Source organism: Nelumbo lutea, chromosome 5 (assembly GCF_056320005.1).
Source record: "Nelumbo lutea isolate HS-2025 chromosome 5, American lotus-T2T, whole genome shotgun sequence".
NCBI lineage: Eukaryota > Viridiplantae > Streptophyta > Magnoliopsida > Proteales > Nelumbonaceae > Nelumbo > Nelumbo lutea.
The window spans coordinates 9,976,015-9,998,520 of record NC_142688.1 but is presented as its reverse complement, the minus strand read 5'-3'; positions in this window follow the sequence as shown (position 1 = coordinate 9,998,520).

The following is a 22,506-nucleotide window of genomic DNA, read 5'->3' as shown; positions in this document are numbered from 1 at the left end:
AACTATCATATCATCCATTAATCCATATGACCTAAATTATTAAACCACCATCCAAAAAAAAAAATAGTTTGATTTGTAAGTCTTACATTTTCATCATTGATAAAATAGTAAATTTGTTAAATGACCTTTACGTTTTAATTGATTGACTAACTGTATCCTTATTGTTTACATATTGTCTTAGCATACCCCTAAATATTCCGACAATTGTCTAAAGCCTATTTGTTATTAAAGTATGTTAATGAAAAGATAAAAAGACAATTTTACCCATTGTTCTCTTTTAAAGTTTTAAAATGAAACATTAACGTCAATTCAATCCTCTGTTAAATGACAACATCAACCCTTTTGGAGGTTCATCCTTCCCTGCACAATTTCAAAATGAATATCTGAACAGAATCTTTCACCTTAATGAATTAGGGGGTTCAGCTTGTATAAATCCTATTCCGCCACATGGAAAGTTCATCCTCTTGGACCAACATCATCACAACCAAAGTTTGCCCTCACTAACATCATCGTACACTGCCATTGCAAACAAGCCACCATCATCGTACACTGCCATTGCCTTCGCGAGCTGAGCTTCTCATCCGTTACAAGCTTCTGGAGTCTTTCAAGTGCAACTCTCTATTTTGCCATCTAAGAGGGTTTCCATCAGAGTACCGAGATAGGCTCTGACAGGTCTAATCCCGCCATCTTTCGGGAGAATTGAACAACTGGAGTCGTTAGACTTCTCAGATAACAAGTTGACTGGGGAAATCCCTTCAGGATAGGCGGGCCTTAGATTTCTTTCATATTTGAACCTCTCGTGGAACAACCTTGTTGGGATGATACCACAAGGAAGTCAAATGTAGACATTTACAACAACTTCTTTCTTAGGGAATTTAGGTTTGTGTTGGCCACCACTATTAAAAAATTGCACTATTTCAGAGAGAGTTCATTGCCACAACGGTTATCAGAAAATTTTGGGGTCAAGTTTGATTGAGAATTTGTATAAACTGGATTGGGATTTGGAGGAGCCAAAGTGGTTGTTGGGCCCTCAGTATTTTGGAAGAGGGAAAGAAAATGGTATGACAGCCCCTCGTTTGGAAGATGGGGACAGGTGGCATGGCCAATTCTATGTGTTCTGTTTTAAACTAGACATCAGCGGAAGGAAGGCCATACATAACTGCAATCGCTGATCTTGGGGAAACCAAATGCTCTTTTTCCAGAATACAAAAGAGCACTTAACAGAAATGATAAACATTATTGAAGGTTTCTCTATTAATAATATAGTAGAAAGGATGAGTCTAAAGAATAGATTCTTAATAGACTAATATGGTGTCTGGCCTCTCCACGGACAACAAAGAAAAGATAAAAGGTTGCAGCGGGTGACGGCAAAGAAGAACTGGACCTGTGTCAACCGGTTCTCATGGCCATTGCTGAGATACTTACTGATGGAGCGCAATCCGGTCGGTCTTACCTGTCAACGATTTAATCTCTGAGTGGAGCGACGGGGAGCCTGAAATGGAGAAGATGAAGGACTCCGGGGGAGCCCGATGAGATAGCTCCGAAGCTCAAGTTAGTATTATTTCAAAGGCAAAGTAAAGACCAGATGGCGCAAAGTTCGCATACCTTGTTGTTGGGGGTAGGGGGCCTTTTATAACCACTTCGTGCACTCACTCCGAAGCCCCTGTCAGGTTGGGTATGATTACTCTTGCTTTTGTCAGTTCGGGTGTCGTCATTTCTGCTGGGACAGAACCGCCACTGCTCTTTGTCGGAGCCGTCTCTGTAACTGGAGATGGCGGTGTCAGGAGGCGGTGGCAGGTGGTCGTTTGGAGCGCGGCCGTCAAGCGTTAGATCCCAAGTCAGTCAGGTGCGCCGCCCTTGGGTACGGTCTTCCTCAGTGTCAGGCATGGTACGGTTTATTTGGTTTTGGCGTCCTGAGGGCGATGCGGTGGAGTGGTGAGCGAGGCAAAGTCTTGAGTTCGGAGGTATGTCCTGTATTGATATAGGGCAGGCAGTTCGGCGAGGTGTGTCCCGAACTACTATAAGGCAGGCCAGTTCGGCGAGGTGTGTCCCGAACTGCTTCATGCAGGCCAGTTCGGGTTACTGTCTGGCTTGGGGCCGAAGGGAGAGTTCGGGCTCCTAGTATGGAGTTCGGACATCTGATAGGGGAGTTTGGTCCGCTGGTTTCTCCCCTTGGTGCTCGTGCCTTAGGCGTGCTTTTGTGCCGAGCTGTTACCTTTGCCACGTGTTGCGTAACTGTGAGGTCGGGCCAAATCTTCCTTCATCAATTGCCACCCACTCCTCATGCCAAGGCTCTTGCCCTGGCGCGGGGAGTTTGCGAGGTGGTAGGTGGATTTGTCCTGTTCTTCGAATCTTGACAGCGCGAGGTGCTTTGCCAGGGTTCTTCGGTTTTCTAGAGCGTCCGAAAAGTTGGGAGACGTGCCTATGGCTTATAATGTTGACGGACGTGGCAGCGCGCGTCTATTTTAAATTTCAAAAAATCGCACCGTTGGGACGTGACAATGGGTCTTTTAATTTTTGAAAAGAGTGCGCCACTGCCGTTTTGAGGAGACGCGTGCTAGCGTTGTTGATTGCAGAGAAACGTGTGCGGCGCATTGTCAATTTCAGAAAGACGTGTGCCGGCGCGTTGTCGGTTTCAGAAAGACGTGCACTGACGTTTTGTTCATTTCGGAGAGACGTGCACCAATCACGTCTCGATCTCAGGAGATGTGCGGTCAGCGCGAATGCGGGCCATTGGATTGGCTTTGATCAACACTGTTGGTTCTTGGTTACTGTAGCTATAAATAGTAGGGGACCCCAGTCGATTTATCACTTCTACGGTTTGCTTCTTGAGCTCATGTCCAACTTTTCAGCTCGCGTCTAGGCCTTTCAGTTCGCGTCTAGGCTTGTTACTTCGCCTTCAAGGTTTTTGGCTTGTTCCAGTCTCCGGAGCCTTCAAAACTTTCTTCCGGTGAGTACCTTCCTGAATCCACCTTTTCTCCTCGATGTCTAGCTTTGATAGCTCAGACAATTCTTCAAGTAGGACTAATGTAGGTTCTACGAACCAAGCCATATCCCCCGTCTGCCTTAATGATCCTGAGGTGGAACTTGAGGATGACCTCGAACCCGTGGGCTGAGCCGCTTTGGGCAGTTTGGCATCTACCTCTCGTCGAGGTCGAATGCTAGACAGGTTTGGTCCTTCGACCATGACGCTCGAGGGGCTCCAATCTTTACTTATCTCTTACAATCTGCCTAGTGGTACACCTATTTCATTCCTTCGGGTAGCTTTCCTTGGGAACACGGTCCTGATGAGATCGTGATTTTTCGAGAGCAACTCGCTGCGGGGCTGCGACTGCCTTTCCACCCCCTTCTCGTCGAGGTCATAAACCACTTCGGCGTTACCATTGACCAGCTTCATCCGAACTCTATTCGGAACCTGGTGGGGATAATCTCCCTTTTCTGCAAACAGAACTTCCCTTTAGACTTGGAGATATTCTCCTCTATCTTAATGCTCAAGAAACAAGCGGGTTCTCTTCCTGGGGGAAGATGGGCATATTACCTGTTTCCTTGCCCGGGCTTTAAGCTTCTGCACGAACTTCCTAACAAGGTCCCGGCGTGGAAGCGGGACTACTTCGGGGTGCGAAGTGCACAAGGATGGCCTTTTCAGACCGGGTGGGGTGAGGCCGCTCCTAATTCTAGTGTCACTCTCGATAAAGAGATGGTGAAGGGCCTCCGGCAATGGGCACGACAAGGTTTAAAGTGCCATCAGTACTTAACAGAGGCCAAGCTTATTGCGGCTGACCTGAGTTCGGGTAGGTTTCTAGCTTAGAGGTTTCTTGTTTGCTTTGTTCCTTCGTTTTTTTTTATGCCGAACTTTTTTCTAGAGGTGTGATGGACTCAGAGAAGACTCGTGGGGGGCGCCTGTTCCAAGGCATGAAGAGGAGGAAACGGGTCGCCAAGCGAACTCGTACCGAACTGCCCCAGGATGATGAGCCTCAAGTTCCAGGCCACACGCCGGAGGATCTTCCCAAGGAGCCCGAGGTAAATCCGATGCATGAAGCGGCAGGGGCCCCTTACGCTGAGACCACTCACACGGGTGCTCCCGCCTACTCGAGTGCCCCTGCTTACTCTGGGTCCGCTCATGCGCGGGCCGGACCCTCGGGCTCGGGAGCTCAAGGGGAGTTCAAGATCGTGTTGTCGCCAAACTACGCTCTTCAGAAGAGTATGGAGGCTACTTTCCCCGAGGAGATCGCGGCGTGGACCGATCTTCCCTTGAATTAGGTTGCCTGCCGTGCCGTAACTCATGCTATGGTGGTAAGTCAGATTTCGTCTGCCTTCTTCATTTTTTATCCTTCTTGCTGTTGTCGCTCACTTGTTTCTTTTGGTAGGTGAACTCTTCTATTCACGCCTTAGCAGCCCAGGTGGAGAGGAGCTCGCGACAGGCACGAGCTGCTGAGGTGGCTGCTCATGCTGCCCAGGAGGCTTTTCGTGCTGCCGAGGCGAATACCCGAGCAGCTGAGGCGTCCGCTTATGCTGCTGAAGAGGCTGCTCGAGTTGCTCTGGCCAGGCAGGCGATGTCTCAGCGGGATGTCGAGGCCATGGGGGTAGTCGTGAAGCACATGGCGGACTTGAGGTTGGACCTGCTGCATCAGGTCGAATATCTTCAGGAGGACATCAGGGAGAAAACGCAGATCTTTTCCCAAGGTATTGAAGATGCCAATAAGAAGGCCGTTGAAGACTACATTGCCTCGCCGCGTTTTGACGACTTGATGGTGGATTCTTATAGAAGGGGATTCAAACTGAGCCGTTGGATGATCCGGAACACGTATCCCGACCTCGACGTTAGTGCCATATCCACTTCGCGTATAACTCAGGAGATGGCCAAATATTGTCGATGGCGAGCCGGATTCTAAGGGCGAGACAGGGCCTTCGGGTGTCGTTGAAGTGCCTTCTGATGGGGAAGAAGTAGCTCCGGGCTTGTAAATTTTTTTTTTATGTACTCTCCTTTTTCTTGCAATGGAATAGACAATCTTTTCGGTTAAGTGTTGTTCTTTTTTCTGAACTGATTTTTTGTCCCACTGATAACATACCTGATCTGTTTCTTGCCCGGGTTATTGTACTTGCACGACCTCGCGTGACCTGTTTCGGTGTTTGATCTTCTGCTTCGCTTTACTCTGTTTGATTGATATTTTTCCGAACTGATAATATGCCCAAGTTTTCTTTGCTCGCTTATGCCGAGGTTCCTCTTGTTGACTCGGCGTCATGGCTCTAAGGCTCTTGTAGCGATTTCGTCCACTTCGCTTGGCGGTTTACAGGTAGTATCGCCTTAAGTTAACGATGTTCCATGCTCGGGGTACCTATTTGCCTTCTAAGGTTTCGAGCTCGTATGCCCCCCCCCGAGCGCTCTCTTTAATTTATAGGGCCCTTCCCAATTTGGTCCAAGTTTGCCCACGCCGGGTTCTAGCACCATAATTTTACGAAGAACTAGGTCGCCGACTCGGAAGCTTTGCTGCTTTACTCTGGCGTTGTAGTACCGAGCTACCAGTTGTTGGTAGGCCGTTGTCCGGATGTGTGTGAGGTCTCTTACCTCGTCCAGTAGGTCAAGGTTGGTACGTAACCCATCTCCGTTCGTCTGATCGTCATATTTTCTTGTCGCAGTGTAGGTACTTCGATTTTCGCCGGGATTACTGCTTCAGTGCCGTAGGTGAGGTTGAAGGGGTCTCTCATGTGGTGGTTTTTTTTGTAGTTCAGTGAGCCCATAAAACACTTGGTAGCTATTCCGCTCATAACCCCTTAGCTGGATCTAGACGTGCTTTCAGTCCGCGGAGGATAGCTCTATTCATTACTTCTGTCTGACCGTTTGCTTGTGGGTGCGCGACCGATGTGAAGTTCTGCCGAATCCCCATACTCTAGCACCATTCTTGGAACTTGATATCCTCGAACTGCTTGCCGTTGTCAGAGATTAGTACCCGAGGTAACCCAAAACGACATACTACGTTCTTCCAAAGAAGTTCTATATGTTTCGGGCCGTAACTGTCGCTAGAGGTTCGACTTCTATCTACTTTGTGATGTAGTCTACCCATTACTAGGAACTTTCTCCTACCTATTGCTGGTAGGAATGGCCCTAGGTGGTCGATGCCCCACTGTGCAAAGGGCCATGGGCTGGCGAGGTATTTGAGGTCGGAAGCGGGCTAATGGTGGATATTGGCATGCTTCTGACACTTGTTGCATTTTTTGACGAGCTCAACGACTTCTTCCTTCATCGTTGGCCAGTAGTATCCTTGTCGAAGTGCTTTTTGGGCGAGTGCTCTGCCCCCCAGGTGTCCGCCACACAAACCTTCATGAGTGTCACGGAGTACGAGCTCGACTTCGGTAGGTCGCAGACAACGCAAGTAGGGGAGCGTGTAGGACCATCGGTACAACCGTTCGTCAATTATGACGTATTTGGCTGCCTGGCACTGCACCCTCTTGGCCGCATTGCGGTCTGCAGGGAGGGTTCCATCTAGCAAGAAACTCGTGAGTGGGTCGATCCAGCTCGGCTCTACTTTGAGGACGGGAGCGACCTCCTCTGCCCCACCGAGAATACTAGGCCGAGGTAAGTCCTCTATGTACACGTTTCTCATGTTGTTGTGACTTGTGCTGGCTAACCGGGATAGAGCGTCGACCTTAGAGTTCTCTGACCTCGGGATTTGCCTGATGAAGTGTGACTGGAAGATGAGCAAGGCCTCTTTTACTTTCGCCAAGTATGTGATCACGGAGAGCGCATCGTCGTGGGGATAGTGAACACCTCGCGCATCGTCTTCTGTAAAAAAGATTGGTTATTCTGTCTTCGGCCTCTTGGGAGGGTTCTGCTCCTCTCGGGCCGCCTCGCAAGCTGACGTCCGTGCTGCTGCCGAAGTGCAACCAGCCACCACCGAACCGCCCACTATTACGTGGATGGTTCCCCGAACTGGCCTCTCTTCCGGAGGAGGTCGCTGCAAGGCTTCGGCCGATCTGTTGCTCGATTTGAGGGCATCTTTCCCGTGTTTCCCTTGCCGACCTGCTTTATTATTATTGTCATTATGTACAAAATTTCTCAAGTATCCGCGACGGATGAGTCCCTCTATTTCGTCTCAGAGATTATTACATTGTTTGGTACTATGACTGTGATCTTTATGAAAACTACAGTATAGATTTTTGTTCCTTTCGTTTGGGTTGCATTTTAGGCGATGTGGCCACTTTATGTAGAGGGCGTCCTTGATCGTCATCAAGATCTCTGTCCGCTTTGTGTTCAATGGCGTGTAATCCATTCGAACTGCTAAGGGAGCTCGGGACGGATGGTTTGGCTTCGCCTCTCGGGTCTGGCTTCTTCTGTCACATGGGTTGGAGGGCTCGCCTTCTCTTTTTCTTTTTTCAACCCCGCCTTCGGTTCTTTGGTTGATCTCTTCCTCTGTTCTCATAAACTTGTCTACAAGCTTGAGGATGTCGGCCACAGTTGCTGGATGATTGGTCACCATGTTCCATTTGAATTCTTTGTGCGTTACCCCTCTTTTGGGCGCTGCGAGCTGTACCGCGGGGTCTAACCGTGGGATCTGCAAGCATGCTTCATTGAACCGCTTGATGTAGCTCCAGATGGGTTCTCCTTCTCTTTGGATTATCCCAAAGATACTTTACTCGGTTCTGGGGCACCGCTTGCTGGTAACAAAGTGTGCGGTGAAGATCTGCACGAACTGGGCCCAGCTTCTTATTGTCCTGAAAGCTTGGTTTCGGTACCAGGTGTGGACCACCCCCTGAAGGTGGTGGTGAAGGCCATGCACATGCATGACTCGCTGGCCCTAGCGAGGTGCATTTGTGACTGGAATGCGTCGACGTGGTCGTTGGGGTCAAAGGACCCATCATACTTGTCTAGAGATGGGAGTTTGAAGTCTCTGGGCAAGGGGACTGCCAGAAGTTCTGATGAAAGGGGGGGGGGGGAGGAACTAAGAGAATTGGGACAGTTTTTACCTCGTCCAAGCTCGTCTCTTCCTTGCCTCTGAGCTCGGGTAGGACATGGGTAGCAGTTCGGCGACTTCGCTAGTGCCTTCTTTGAGCGGGCCTGGTACTGGCACTGCTGGCCTCCGTGTTGCTGAGCTCGATGGGCCCGGAATGCTGGCCTGCTGCTAGGGCGCGAACCGGTTCTCCGTGAGTGGGAACTCGGGCTTGGAGCACCGAGGTGACTTTGTGGACGAGGTTCCTGACCCGCCTACGAGTTGCGAGGCGGGAGTGATTTTTCTTTGCTTTCGGCCTGGGGATGAGGCCTGACTATTAGGGGGTTCTGGGGTTGGGAAGCTTCTCTTCGGTGAGGTCGCTCACCTTGAGGGGAGGCCTTAACCGGATTCGAAACAGGGTGCCGGGGGGGGGGGGGGAGAAGTGACTGGTTTAGGTGCAGCTGAGGGAACTGCTGCTGGTAATGGTGCTGGGAGAGGTGGTGCAGTACTTGGTGTTGCTGGAGTTGGTGCTGCTGGAATTGTTGCATTTGGGCTTGCATTGCCCGCATGCATTGCATTGAATCGGGCGGGTTGCCAGTGGGACAACAGTTGGTTCAGCGAAGTTTGTTTCAATAGGGAGTGGAAGAGAGATGTTCAATGAAGGAGGGTTCAGGGGCGCCACTGCTTGTGGCACATTCAAACTGGGGATCCCATCCACTGAAAGAGGGATGGTGAACTGCCCAATGCACACCACGGGAACATGGAGTTGCTCTCCAGTGGTGGTCGTTTCCGTTCCACGTCGGCACTGTTGGAGGAGGCCATCAGTGTTGGAGTTTTTGAAAGAAGGGTAGGTAAGAAAGATTTAGAGGGAGGCTTTTAGAAGCGTTCCCACAAACGGCGCCAATTGATGGAGCGCAATCCGGCTGGTCTTAGCTGTCAACGTTTTCACCTCTGAGTGGAGCAACGGGGAGCCTGAAAAGGAGAATATGAAGGAACTCCGGGGGGAACCCGGTGAGATAGCTCCGAAGCTCAAATTAGTATTCTCTCAAAGGCAAAGTAAACACTAGATGGCGCAAAGTTCACATACCTTGTTGTTTGGGGTAGGGGCCTTTTATAACCAGTTCGCGCACTCACTCCGAAGCCCCTGTCAGGTCGGGTATGATTACTCTTGCTTCTGTTAGATTGGGTGTCGTCCTTTCTGCTGGGATAGAACCGCCACTGCTCTTTGTCGGAGCCGTCTCTGTAATTGGAGATGGCAGTGTTAGGAGGCGGTGGCAGGTGGTCATTTGGAGCGTGGCCATCAAGCGTCAGATCCCAAGTCAGTCAGGTGCGCCGCCCTTAGGTACGGTCTTCCTCAGTGTTAGGCATGGTACGGTTTGTTTGGTTTTGGCATCCTGAGGGCGATGCGTTGGAGTGGTGAGTGAGGCAAAGTCTTGAGTTCGGAGGTATGTCCTGTATTGCTTAGGACAGGCAGTTCGGCGAGGTGTGTCCCGAACTGCTATAAGGCAGGCCAGTTCGGCGAGGTGTGTCTCGAACTGCTATAAGGCAGGCAATCTCGGCGAGGTGTGTCCCGAACTGCTTCATGCAGGCCAGTTCAGGTTACTGTCTGGCTTGGGGCCGAAGGGAGAGTTCGGGCTCCTAGTAGGGAGTTCAGACCGCTGGTAGGGGAGTTTGGTCTGTTGGTTTCTCCCCTTGGTGCTCGTGCTTTAGGTGTGCTTTTGTGTCGAGCTGTTGCCTTTGCCACATGTTGCGTAACTGTGAGGTCAGGCCAAATCTTCCTTCATCACTGACCGTTAGCATCTCGACTTGGCTACAGAGAAGAGCCATCGCTTTCAAAGGTTGCAATGGTGGTGGCGCGGCTTCGTTAATAGTAGACTGTGCAGAGAGAGAGAGAGAGAGAGAGAGAGAGAGAGAGAGAGAGAGAGAGCCAATGTGTCCAAAGGGTATTTTTGGGATTTTCTTTTAAAAAGTATCGATGACATGATGTCGTATGTGATGGAATATGATGGAAAGTTAACGATAGGAGAGTTTTTAGACAAATGTTAGAATATTTAGGGGTACTCTAAGATAATATATAAACAGTATAGAGTTAGTCAAGTTGCTAAACTATAAGGGTAGTTTAAGAAATTTGCCCTTGATAAATTTATTTCTTATGTATAATACTTATTTATGTTCAATATAATGAATATATAATATTAGACATATGCCCAATATTTTATCTTTTATAAATATATAATAGTAGGTATTTGCCCAAAATTTTCTCTATTTTTTATTTGTATGATTCATTGTATTTTTTTTATTTTTATTATTAGACTATAATAGCATTTCATTTCTAGGTTGATTTTAAGCTTGACATTTCATTTTCATAATTTACATTTCATACTTATTTTTGTTTTCTCTAGTAAATATACGATATTAGACCCAAATGGTTGAATTGCTTACCCAATGACAAGAGGGAAGAAAATGGTTTTGTTTTCAAATTACTTTTCAAAATATTTATTTTTATAATAATAAAATTCATGTTGTGAATTTAATGATGAGAAAAATATATCTTAAATATATGAGTTAATGACAGAATATACCTTAAATATGAGATTTAATGAGAGAAAATAGGAAAATAATTTTATTTCAAATTGGTTTTAAGTTTTATATTCCATTTCCATCATTTATAAAACATCTCTTATTTATCGTACTTGTTATTGTTTAATATGCCGAATAATATATAATATTAAAAAAATGTTTTCAAATTTTTTTAAATTTTATGTATTTTTTTCATTCTATCTATTTTTAAATTTTATTATTTAATTGTGAAAACATGGATTATCCCATTTGATGCAAAATGGTCTAATTTCTTACCACCACTTAGATGAAAACTATTTTTTTTCATGTAGATTTTGAAAGTATAAGCTTTTATTGTATTAGAATTATTAATTTATTATGTATAGATTTAATTAATAGAACTTAATGATGAGAAGAAACAAAAATGCCTTAAATATATGATTTAATTAAGGTGAATGCAAGTTAATATTTTAAATTAAATGTTGGATTTAATGAGAGGGAATTGTATGCATTGATTACCTTACATTTACCTATTTTCAACTCATTTAATATTAATAACTGATTACCCTATTTGCCCTCATTTTTATCAATAAATTTAAATATAAAGGGATAACTTTTGTCCTTCAAAAATTTAAAAAATATTCCTCAAGCTATTCGTGATTTTTAAAGTAATACAGATTTTTCTTAATTTTAAAACTACCTTTCTCTGACCGATTTTACCCTTTATAGTTCTTTAAATTTTCAATATAAAACCCAACCACAATGTTTTCTCAAAACCTTGCACAGAAAGCAAGATATCATTACGTTAATTCATTCCAACTTATTTCCGATGATGCATAAACTGGATCTTCCTTTCGAACCCAGCACCAATGTTCTCTCCTTCATGCATATCTTTAGGATGGAATGAATGGTCGTTGACAAAGCAAGGCAACCATCAATAATTCTTTCTACTTTGGGAAATTTTCAATAAACGATGGAACACTGCATGTGAAACTGTCTGATAAGGTGAATTACACTCCTATAAACATTCCCCTTTATTATTTTTATTTTGTTTGAATTTTTAAGTTTAGAGGTTTTTTGTTTTGTTTGTGTTTTTTTCCAAGTGTTTGATTTTGGTGGTGCAAAAATGCCCAAATGTTAGATCGGGAGAGATAGGATATGTTTGATCTGCGGCCTTTACTTGTTTTTCTCAGAAAGCTAAGGAAAATTTAGAAGAGAAGAGATGAAAACATGAGATGGAGAACTTAGAAAAACTGATTTTGATCATCCCATTTGTGGGTTCTCCTTGCCAAGGTCATCGGGGTTCATATTTTCGGATCTTGGTGTATATCCGAGGTTTTCGTTTGACACGCAGCACAATAGAGAGAATAGCTAGGAACCCTAATTCTTCAAAATTGGTTTCTGAATTTGCAAGCTCGGACGAAATTAATGCAAGTGAATAAAGGTTTGATTTTGGAACGGTAACGTAGAAATCTCAATTAGATTTAATTTTGAAAATTTGAATAATAAAGGACAAATTCAATATTTTGTTTTTTTTAGAATTATCTATTATTAGAAAACTTAGAGATACCTTAAATTTTTTTTTTAAACATTGGAATAAGCTTTATCCATTTGCTAAACCATACGAGGTACTAAATATTTAACCCAATTAAAAAACTTAGGAATAGAGAAACAGTGGGTCAATTTTGTTGTAAAAAATCTATAAAAGTATTCTGTGGTTTACGTTTGATCGGCTAGTATATACCATACAAGCGGCGACCTTCTACAGTATATACTTATAGTCTATGGGTCCCAACCATTGCCTGTTATTACCACGTGGTATGTACCCTGTTTAGTCTTCACTACACTATGTGAGAGAATAGAGTTTAGTCTACACTACACTATGTGAGAGAATAGAGTTTAGTCTACACTTCCCTGTTCTTACCACGTGGCATGTGCCCTGTTTGGCCTGCTAGTATGTACCATATACGGGGCAACCTGCTATAGTATAGACTATAGTCTATGGGTCCCAACCATTGCCTGTTCTTACTACGTAGAATGTGCCCTGTTTAGTTTATGATGTAACCGTTTTCGATCACGTACCAATGTTTTGTGATGTAAAATTTTTTGGCTAAGTACTGGCGAACTGCTTGGTGGTGAACTGCCTACTGGCGAACTGCTCAATGGAGAACTGCCTGGGGGCGAACTGCCTGGTGGTGAACTGCCTGGTGGCGAACTGCCTACTAGGCGGCCGGTGACTTAGAGAATGCTGGAGCTCCCTGGTGTGGCGCAATCCGACTACCCTCAGCATGAGGTGGTCTTCTTTCCTTTGTAGGCTGCGAGAGCTGAGGGACCTGCGAGAACTTCATCTTTTCCTCCTATGTGTAGGTGGTGGGAGCTGAGGGACCTGCGAGAACTCCATCTTTTCCTCCTCTTTGTAGGTGGCGGGAGCTGAGGGACCTCCGAGAACTCCATCTTTTCCTCCTCTTTGTAGGCGGCGGGAGCTGAAGGACCTGCGAGAACTGAACCAAAGGTCCCGGGGGTATTTTCCCGACGGGGGCTCTCCGACGCTTATGTTAGCACTCTTATTGTAGAGAGCTTTGAAGATAATATGAGAGAGCTAGAGAGCAGGGGTTACTTCCCTTTTTTCCTCCCCCTCCCCTTTGGGGGGTGAGGTCTTTATATACCGGAGTCCTCGCGGGTTAGGTGGGTGAAAAGCCTCCAAACGGTAACACTCGTCGCATCCTGTCAGAACCGGGGTACGGTGGTGAACTCCTCGAGGTCGTCAGGCAGCGCCTGTGTCAGGCGGCCAGGTCGGCGCCTGGGCCGGGTTGTCAGGGGGGGCGCCTACGTCAGTCGGCGGGTCAGTGTCTAGGCCAGGTCATCAGGTCGGCGCCTGTGTCAGCCGGCGGGTCAGTGTCTAGGCCAGGTTCGTCGGTGGGCGCCTTATGGGCGGCTTGGCCGGATCATGCGCTAGGCCGGTCCAGATTGGCCAGGTCGCGGAGGCCGCACGCAGCTAGCGCAGGCCGCGTGCTAGGCCGTGCGCGCGCCGCGCAGGTCGCGTATGCCGTGCGCAGGTCGCACCAGGCCGGCCAGACTAGTGCCCAGGTGGGTCACCAACTTCGTAAGTTTGTTGGCTAGGTGTTTTCCTAGTTGTCACGAGGTGCCACATGTCACAATTTCACTGGAGGGCCAAATCTGCCCTCATCAGTTTACACTACACTATGTGAGAGAATAGAGTTATGAATTTAGATGCCTCAACGAGTCAATGAATTGATTCCTTAAATTATTTAGGGATAATAATATATAAGGGCAATTTTTGGATCCTAATATCAGTAAAAGTAATATTTAAAAAAAAATTAAAAAATAGAGTAACTTTTGAAAAATAATATCAACAAAGGGCAGAATCATTGTTCATCTTCTTCCTCTTGCAGTCTATTCACTAGCATCGTTGCTCGCCACTTTCGGCAACACCTCTGCCTCCGACAACGTTGCCGAAGGTGGGCGGATGCAGAGGCGACAGCGGTGGTGCTGGTGGGCGGAGGTGGTGGCGTTGGGCAAAGAAATAGCCATCAGCGCCGCCACCTCTGCATCAACCCACCTCCGGCAATGTTGACGGCGGCAGAGATGGCGACGCTGGTGAATAGACTACAAGAGGAAGAAGATGAACAATGATTCTGTCTTTTATTGATATTATTTTTCAAAAGTTACTCTATTTTTGAATTTTTTTTAAATATTACTTTTACTTATATTAGGGCCCAAAAGTTGCCATTATATGCTATTATCCCAATTATTTTTAGGGTAAATTTCTAAAACCTCCATGAAGTTTTTGATTGTTGTTGAAACCTCCCATAAAGTTTAATCGACATTTTAGTTAAGTCATTTTCATGAACCAGTCTGAACTAAATTTAAATAAGTTTGGTTTGGTTTTAGTTTGGATAGTTAAAATATAAATGTATTTTATATTTATATTAATGATATTATTAAAATATATCAACATTTATAATTAAGATACATATTATATTATCTCTCTCTCTCTCTCTCTCTCTATATATATATATATATATATATTATTGTTAATATTAATATGAATATTTATAATTACAATATAAGGCCCTATTTGTTTTTCAATAAGTTAGTTACCGTGGTAAATGCATTTAGTCGGATAAGTGTTTCCTAGGAAAGATTTACCCGTTTACCCATGTTCTTTTATTTCTCATGTAAATAATGTAATGACCATTTTAGCCATAAAAAACCATTATTAAAAAGGACATTTTTGTCTCATTCAAGTGTAGGCAACTTTCCCCCCAAGTGGAAAAGTTATTTACCCACCTAGGAGATGGGTAGGTAAGTGATACACGGAACAATAAACTTTCCCTAGTCCCCACATAAATTTGATAAAAAGAACATAGGTTTTTTTGTCAATGGGAATCAAAATCTCATTGGCCAACTTTCCCCCCTCTCAAAATCCAAAAAAAGAATGCCCCCTAAATGTATGTATCTATTTTGATTAATTCGGGTTTAGTTCGATTGTGAAATAGGGCTCATCTAAGCTGGAATTCGTTTCCCAACAAAGAGAAAATCTAAAAAAAATACCTTCTTTTTTCTAACTTGTGAAATAACTGTTTCCGGCTTTCTTTAATCTTTGAGTATGTGATTCTACCATGATCCATCACCATGATACCGTCTAGTCAATCTAGTCTTATCAAATTTGGTCTACCATTTCCTTAATTAGCTGTTTGGAATTGGAGTATGTTAATGGAGTAACCGAAAAAACCCAACTCCATGAAATGGTAAGAAGATTAATGCATTTTATACCTTTGATTTTTTCATTATTTTATATATTGACTCTCAGAAAGAATGGTTTGTTGCAGGAGAAGAGAGAAGGCAGAACAATGCCCCTTCCTAGGAGAGAGGACCTTATTCAGGAGGGTTCATACAAATTTCCTAAGGGGGGTGTTATGATTTCAATGGTTTTGGTTTGATTTTATGTTGGACCATTTTAAATAAATATATTATTCAAAACTATTGTAGGCAAGGATGAGATCATTTGTTGTCTCATCGAGCAAGCAGAACGGGGCACCTTGGTCGAGACCATGGATTCCCATGATGCGATGACAACAGCTTTGGGTAAGAACCATCCATTTCGAGTTTGTTGCTTGAGTTTCGGGGTAAACTCAAAGAGTGTTTTTGGAACTCCAGGGTCTAAAGGCACCACCAATAGTACAATGGCTTCAGAATTGCAGCAAGAAAACCAAATGCTTATAGCAAAAGTGGCTCTTTGAGAATTGATCACTCTTCCATAATTGTATAATTAATAAGAGTGAAGCTTGTGTTTTTGTCTTGTATTGTTTTTCAAAGTATATTATGTTGGTTTTCTTTCATTGAGCAGTGTGACCGAGTAGGCCATCTCAAGTCACGAATTGCCATTGGGGGGATGATTCAAGTATAATAGATCATCGTTTATGAATTTTATCATAATAAAGGGAAGACAACTCACATTATTAAATCCCTGGAAATAAATTCTAATAGAAAGGTCGCTTTAATGTGCTTACCCACAGAACTAAAGACTAACCTCTAAGGGTTCAGGTAGGCAATGGGGTCTTCTCACATGATGCAGCAGTTATGGGCATTTGGATTGGAATCCAGATGAACCCACATGGGCAGCTTATATGGGTGCTTCCCTCTTCTGAATGTCGCACACCAACTGATCTCTCCTTATCCCGACTGACCAAGTGAAATTTCTTATATTTTTTATAAATAATAAAAATATTTTATGGAAAGAAAATGGTAATAATACATCTGTAAGTTAAGATCCCATAAATGGTAGTTAGCCCCGCGGGCTAACCACTTCAATTATCAAATAGTGGATCAAGTGAAATTTTATAGGCTCAGTTTGAAAAGAGTATAAATATGTAAAATTTTATAGGCTCAGAAGAGAAGAATTGATATCCATCATCCATATGTATTAAAAGAAAACTGACCACGTCACATGGACTCTCCTTCCTCGATCCCCTTTCTTTTCTAAACTGCCTCCTTATTCATTTGTTAAGTCTTACAAATTGCCACCTTAGCAATTCTCACCTGTCCCATTCTTGTACTTTCTCCATTCACACTTCAGAAAAGGAGAATTTCCGATCAATATTTTGTATTTTGGCTTGAGTGACAATTTGGTCTCCAGATTTTAATATGCGATAATTTAATACTCAAATTTTTAAAATGTGACAATTTAGTATCCAAATTTTTAAAATGTGACAATTTAGTACCTGCCGTTAACTAATTCGTTAATCAGCCGTTAAGTGACATTTGAAAAGTCAAAAATACCCTAAGAATGTCATCTAATTCTCTTCACAAACCATCCAAACATTGACAATAAAATAAACAATCTCAAATTCTAGATTCTTCTAAACAATCACAACCTTTTTTTTTTTTGAATAGAAGAGGCTAGGATTTGGGACTGTTCAGTTTTTTGTCAATGTTTAATTGGATGGTTGATAAAGAGAATAGATGGCATTCGAAGGGAAATTTTGACTTTTCAAAAGTCACTTAACGACTGATTAACGGACTGGTTAACGGTAGGTATTAGATTGTCACATTTTGAAGGTTCAAGTATTGGATTGTCATATTTTGAAAGTTTAAGTGCTGGATTGCCATATTTTAAAATTTGGTGACCAAATTGTCACTCGAATCAAAGTACAAGTTAAAGTATAGATCATGAATCTTGGTGGAAAAATCCAATATGACTAGATTTTTCCTCTTTAATTTCAATATTCTATCTTCTCTCCAATCGAAACAAAGAGTATCCCATTATCATTGCAAAGTTCATCCCCATTGTCTTTCAAGTTCGAAGGTTTGTGAATTTAAATTGTAAGCAGAGGAATTGTTTGGACATTGCAGGCTTGACCCAAGATTTCCTTCATAGTGATAGAAGACAATCCGGCTTATGCACAGATAACCAATATTTTCTAAACGTTACTGCCTTTTTGTTGTTTGTAGCGTGTTGTAGAGGAATTAATGTCTTAGCCATAGGAATTAATGTCTTAGCCATACTAACTGTCCACAAGAATTAACGAGGCACCTTTTGCTTTTTTTATCAAATAGAGTGAACAAAAAATAACTCAACTTTAACATACTACTTTATGGAATTAAAAATCTTTGAACTTTCATGGATGGATTTAGAAACCACAAACCAAATTTTGCCTAGATTTTTTTTCAGGGCTTTCTTTTTTTGCATTTTGAGAGGAGGAAGTTGGTCAATTAGATTTTGATTCTCATTGATAAAAAATTCTATGTTCTTTTTCAAGATTTATGTAGGAATCAGGCAAAGTTTATTTTACTAGGTATGGATAAGTGGTACCCATTTCCTAGGTAGATAAATAACTTTCTCACGTAGGGGGAAAGTTGTCAATACTTGAATGGAACAAAAATGCTCATTTTAATATTGAATTTTTTTTTACTAAAATGGTCATTACCTTATTTATATGGGAAATAAAAGAACATGGATAAATGTATTTATCCGAATAAATCTTCCCTAAAAAACACTTATCTAAGTAAATGTATTTACCCAGATAAATAAATTAACAAAACAAGAATGAGGTCTTCATAGAAAATCCAACAGGAAAAATCTAGGCATTCAATTTGGAAGTTATGAAGGGGCAGTGGGAAAGGGCTCAATAAACATTGAAAGATGCATATAAAATGAGATGCTGGTTTACCCTGGCATGCTGCTATAATCACTCTGTCCAGCAATCACTGTAGCAGCCTATCGGGTCAAGAGGATGAAGTTATTTGGCTTGATGTGTCGGGTATTGGACCAGTGGGTTGGACCATTTTAAAAGTTAATTTAATGATACTTTTTGTTAATCTTATAAATTGTTAATTACTATTAACCGTAATTATTAGTTAATTAAATGATATTATTAATTTTGTTAAAGGAAATTGAGGTCTAGACCCGCATCTAATTATGTAAAAAAAGGTATGTGTTACCCGTATTAAAAATCCATGCCTATTTGAATTAGAAATGGCAATGAGGTAGGGACCAAATTTTCCCATCCCAATCCCCATCTTTTTCAGTGAAAATTTATCCTCCACACATGGTCCTTGATGGTAACGGATTCGTCATTGGAGACCCGAATCCTCAATATTTTAATGAAAGATTATTTTTGGAAAAAAGATTTGTTTAAAATAAAGGATATTTTTAAATATAGATAATATTATAAACAACATAAATAATATTATATGTTGAATATTGGGCATGGCAAGCACTTCACTCCTTTTCCCTGATCGGGCATCCGTATATTAATCCCCATCCCGGTCCCCATTGGATCGAGAAGGTTGAATACCTAACGGGGATGGGGAAATTTGTCATCCCTAATTTGAATTTGATTTACACAAAGCACCCACAATTACTAATTACTTGAATTAGTTAATTAGTTAATAATAGATCTGAGGTCTAAACATTCAAGTCAATCCTTTTAAGTACACTAAATAATTATTGTAGTTATTAAGTTAATTATTTCAGTTAAGTATAATTAATCTATTAATTTCCAATTTAATTAAACATTTAACAAATAATTAAGTTTTTTTTTTAAATGTAACCAACTGTTAAGTAATTACTGCAATGCTTATATCAATAGATTATTAAGTAGATTGGGTAAATAGTGAATTGGTTAACATAAAACATCCGTTTATTTTTTTAAATTACAATAAGGCCCTTAATAATTAGTTACTAAATAGATCAAACATGTAATAATTCGTTATATTATTATATTATTATATAAATTAATTATTAAACATTTGTTTACTTAATTTATAGTAATATGTAAAATACATAAATTATTATTTATATATTTATTTTTGATTAATTTTAGTTAAATTAAATTAATAGATAAATGATGGAGACCATGTGGGTCCTTTGGATCCAATACTAACCCATATTTACTTACCGTGTCATAGAACCATGAATGGTCCAAACTAACTAGTAGACTAGGGGAAATCAACTTAACGGTTTGTTTATTTGTCCAAATATATTGTATTAATCTGGTACAATTAACTCAATTGTACTTACAATGTAAAAGACCCAAAATGGCCAAAATGAATGCTTTATTGGGCTGAGTCGTTGTATTGATCAGTTCAGTTATCCAAATATTCTATTAAATGAAATTTCAACTCAGTTCAATTAATCCAATTCTACTTACAATGTAAAAGACCCAAAGACCATTTAAATTAACTGGTCTAGTGGGTCAGTTCACTTTGTTAAGCAAAATTAAGGCATGATGCACGAGTTCTATGACATTCTTAATTGGGGCAAGAGAAACTGAAATCATTGATTCAAATTAAATCAACTTTTACCATCACACTGAACTAATGTAGTTTCTTTTTTAAGGAAACAATTAATGTAGATTTAATTACATTATAACACCTTTATTTAATAAATTTAATGCCTACATTAATCCAATGCACGTTATGGATCCCAATTAAACAAATCCCATGCATCACTGGTCCCAACTATTTCTATATATAATTTATTCAAGTAATAAAATCAGATTCTTACTTATATTATTTGTTTAAATAATTTCAAATAATTATAGCTATAAACAAGGTTTAAATTTTTGATATGATATGCCTGATATAGGGTGTATCTTATCGTATCTTTGAAAAACCGATACAGGGTACATATGGGAATCGGACGTTTCATCTTTTTTCATACGTATCAGACCCATATCGGGGCGAATTGGGAGTGCATTGGGGCGTATCAATAGTGTATCGACAAAAAAGATACGACCAAAAATTAAAAAAAATAAATAAAGGGGAAAAGAAAGCCACTTTCCCTGAAATAAGTCTTCCCCCCAAATGATTCTAAAACTCCAATATCCATTCTTAGAGTGTTAAATTTGCAAAAGTTTGCAAGAAACAAGTGTGAATCGTTAATTTTTTAAAGATTTTTAAAATTAAAAAAAAAAAGGCTAAAATAGGTAACTTTTTTTTCAAATTTTTATAATATCTTGTGATTTTTTTTCTTGAATGTTTAAATTTATATTGATCTACATTTCTTACATTCAAAATCATAATTTTTTGTGTCATCGGTAGATTTAAAGAAATTTCATGAAGATATTTGGGGAAAATATAAATTAACAAAAAATTTGGAAATGTAATTTTTTCTCTGCTTATAAAGACTAAATATTTTTTATATCTATGCATTTATCTATCATATCCATAGAGCAATTAAAATTTCTTCTTTATTTATTTATTTTTTTTTATATTTTTAGAATTAAAAAGTTAAATAATTATTAATTATATTTTATCATTTGATCACAACAATTGAATATATTATAATTCTATGAATGATCTATCATATCCATAGACCAATTCTAATTTCTTTAATAATTATTTTTTTTATTTTTTTATTTTTAGAATTAAAAAGTAATTAATTAATTAACTCCACAATGCAATTGAAATTTCTTCTTTAATAACTATTTTTGAATATATTATATAATGCTTATTTATTTTTTATATTTTTGGAAATGAATAATAAATAATTATATATTACATTTTCACTTACAAGTTGTACCAATGCATGTTTTATGGTTGGATAAGAGAATTGGGTTTTTCTCATCCCATAAAACATTAAAGCTTAAGAATTATAATTTATAAATTATAGTTAAGCATAGGATTTTTAATGAAATTATAATTAGGTATAATACATTTCTTCATAAAACCATTAAAATATATTAATTTAATGTATATAAACCTCATTAAGGTCTTATATTTAGTGTTGTTGATCTATTTTTATGATTTATTAAAGTATTTATAGTGTTTTCAAGTGTATCTATGTGTATCTTAGTTTTTGTCCGATACGCATGCATATCGAAGGCGTATCCCGGTACATTTTTTAAAATTATCTTTCCGATACACTTAATATTTATTGATACTTTTGGCTGTGAGTATAATTGGGATGGAACTGGTACAAGCAATCAAATTAGACATGATTCGCCATTAGCTGTCTTACATGTGATGGGGCTTGGCATTTTACAACCACAGGATTGAGTTGGGGTCTCCCGCCAACAAATATATTCCAATATCCTTCTAGCATGGCACATCTTGCATTTTGTTGGCTGAAAATCACAACTTGCAACAGAGTAATAGGAATCCGGATCTCTTACCCACTGACTATAATTCTAGCTATGCCTGCCTATCCACAAAACACTAACTCTGTGCATTGAAAACATCTCTTCATGCCTTATAACATGTAGGGGGATGAGATGTTCCCCATATGTTATGCGGATAGAATTATGAATAGTTAATCCAAACTCCTACTACAGTAGATTTAGTTAGAGTTATTGGGTTAATGACGATAGAGATGCAGGCAGGGGTGGGATCTGCTCCTCCCACCGTGCATGGGAAACATCTCTCGCATTTATGTGAGGAATAGAGCAGATCCGGTCTCATGCAGCAGATGTTCACTGGCATTTACATTCACGACATCTACCGGGAGAACCTATCGTAGTTGTCCTACTCAAACTGATAACCCAGAAGTTCGGTTAAGTATCACTCAAAAAGATCGGAGATTTGGAGGTATGGATATGAAATCAAACCTGCAGAAATTCTCAATGGTACAGTCATATGTACGGAAGATGTTGGTAATGCACAGTGGGATATATCTGTGAGGCGCCCTGTGTATGGAGCAGATCCGGTCTCGTCTCATGGGCGTCACATGCACATTACTCTTATATGTACAGTACAAGTTGCAGAAACAAACATTAAAGAGTTGCTGAACTTGTTTAATACCATTTTCCTATTAAGGTTATATTTGGTTCGAAGGAAAAGATAAGAAAAGGAAGAGAAAGAGAAATTTTTACAAATCTTATATAGATTTTTTTATCTTCTTCCTTCTTTTTCCTATCTTTTCTTTTCTTGTACTGTTGGCAGGCAAAAAAATTATGAAATGTCAAATAAACGAGATCACATCTCTGCCCTATAAGGAGCCGTCCTACAACGTCTCTCAGCACATCCCCTGTGTATTAGAAACATGTCCGGATGATGA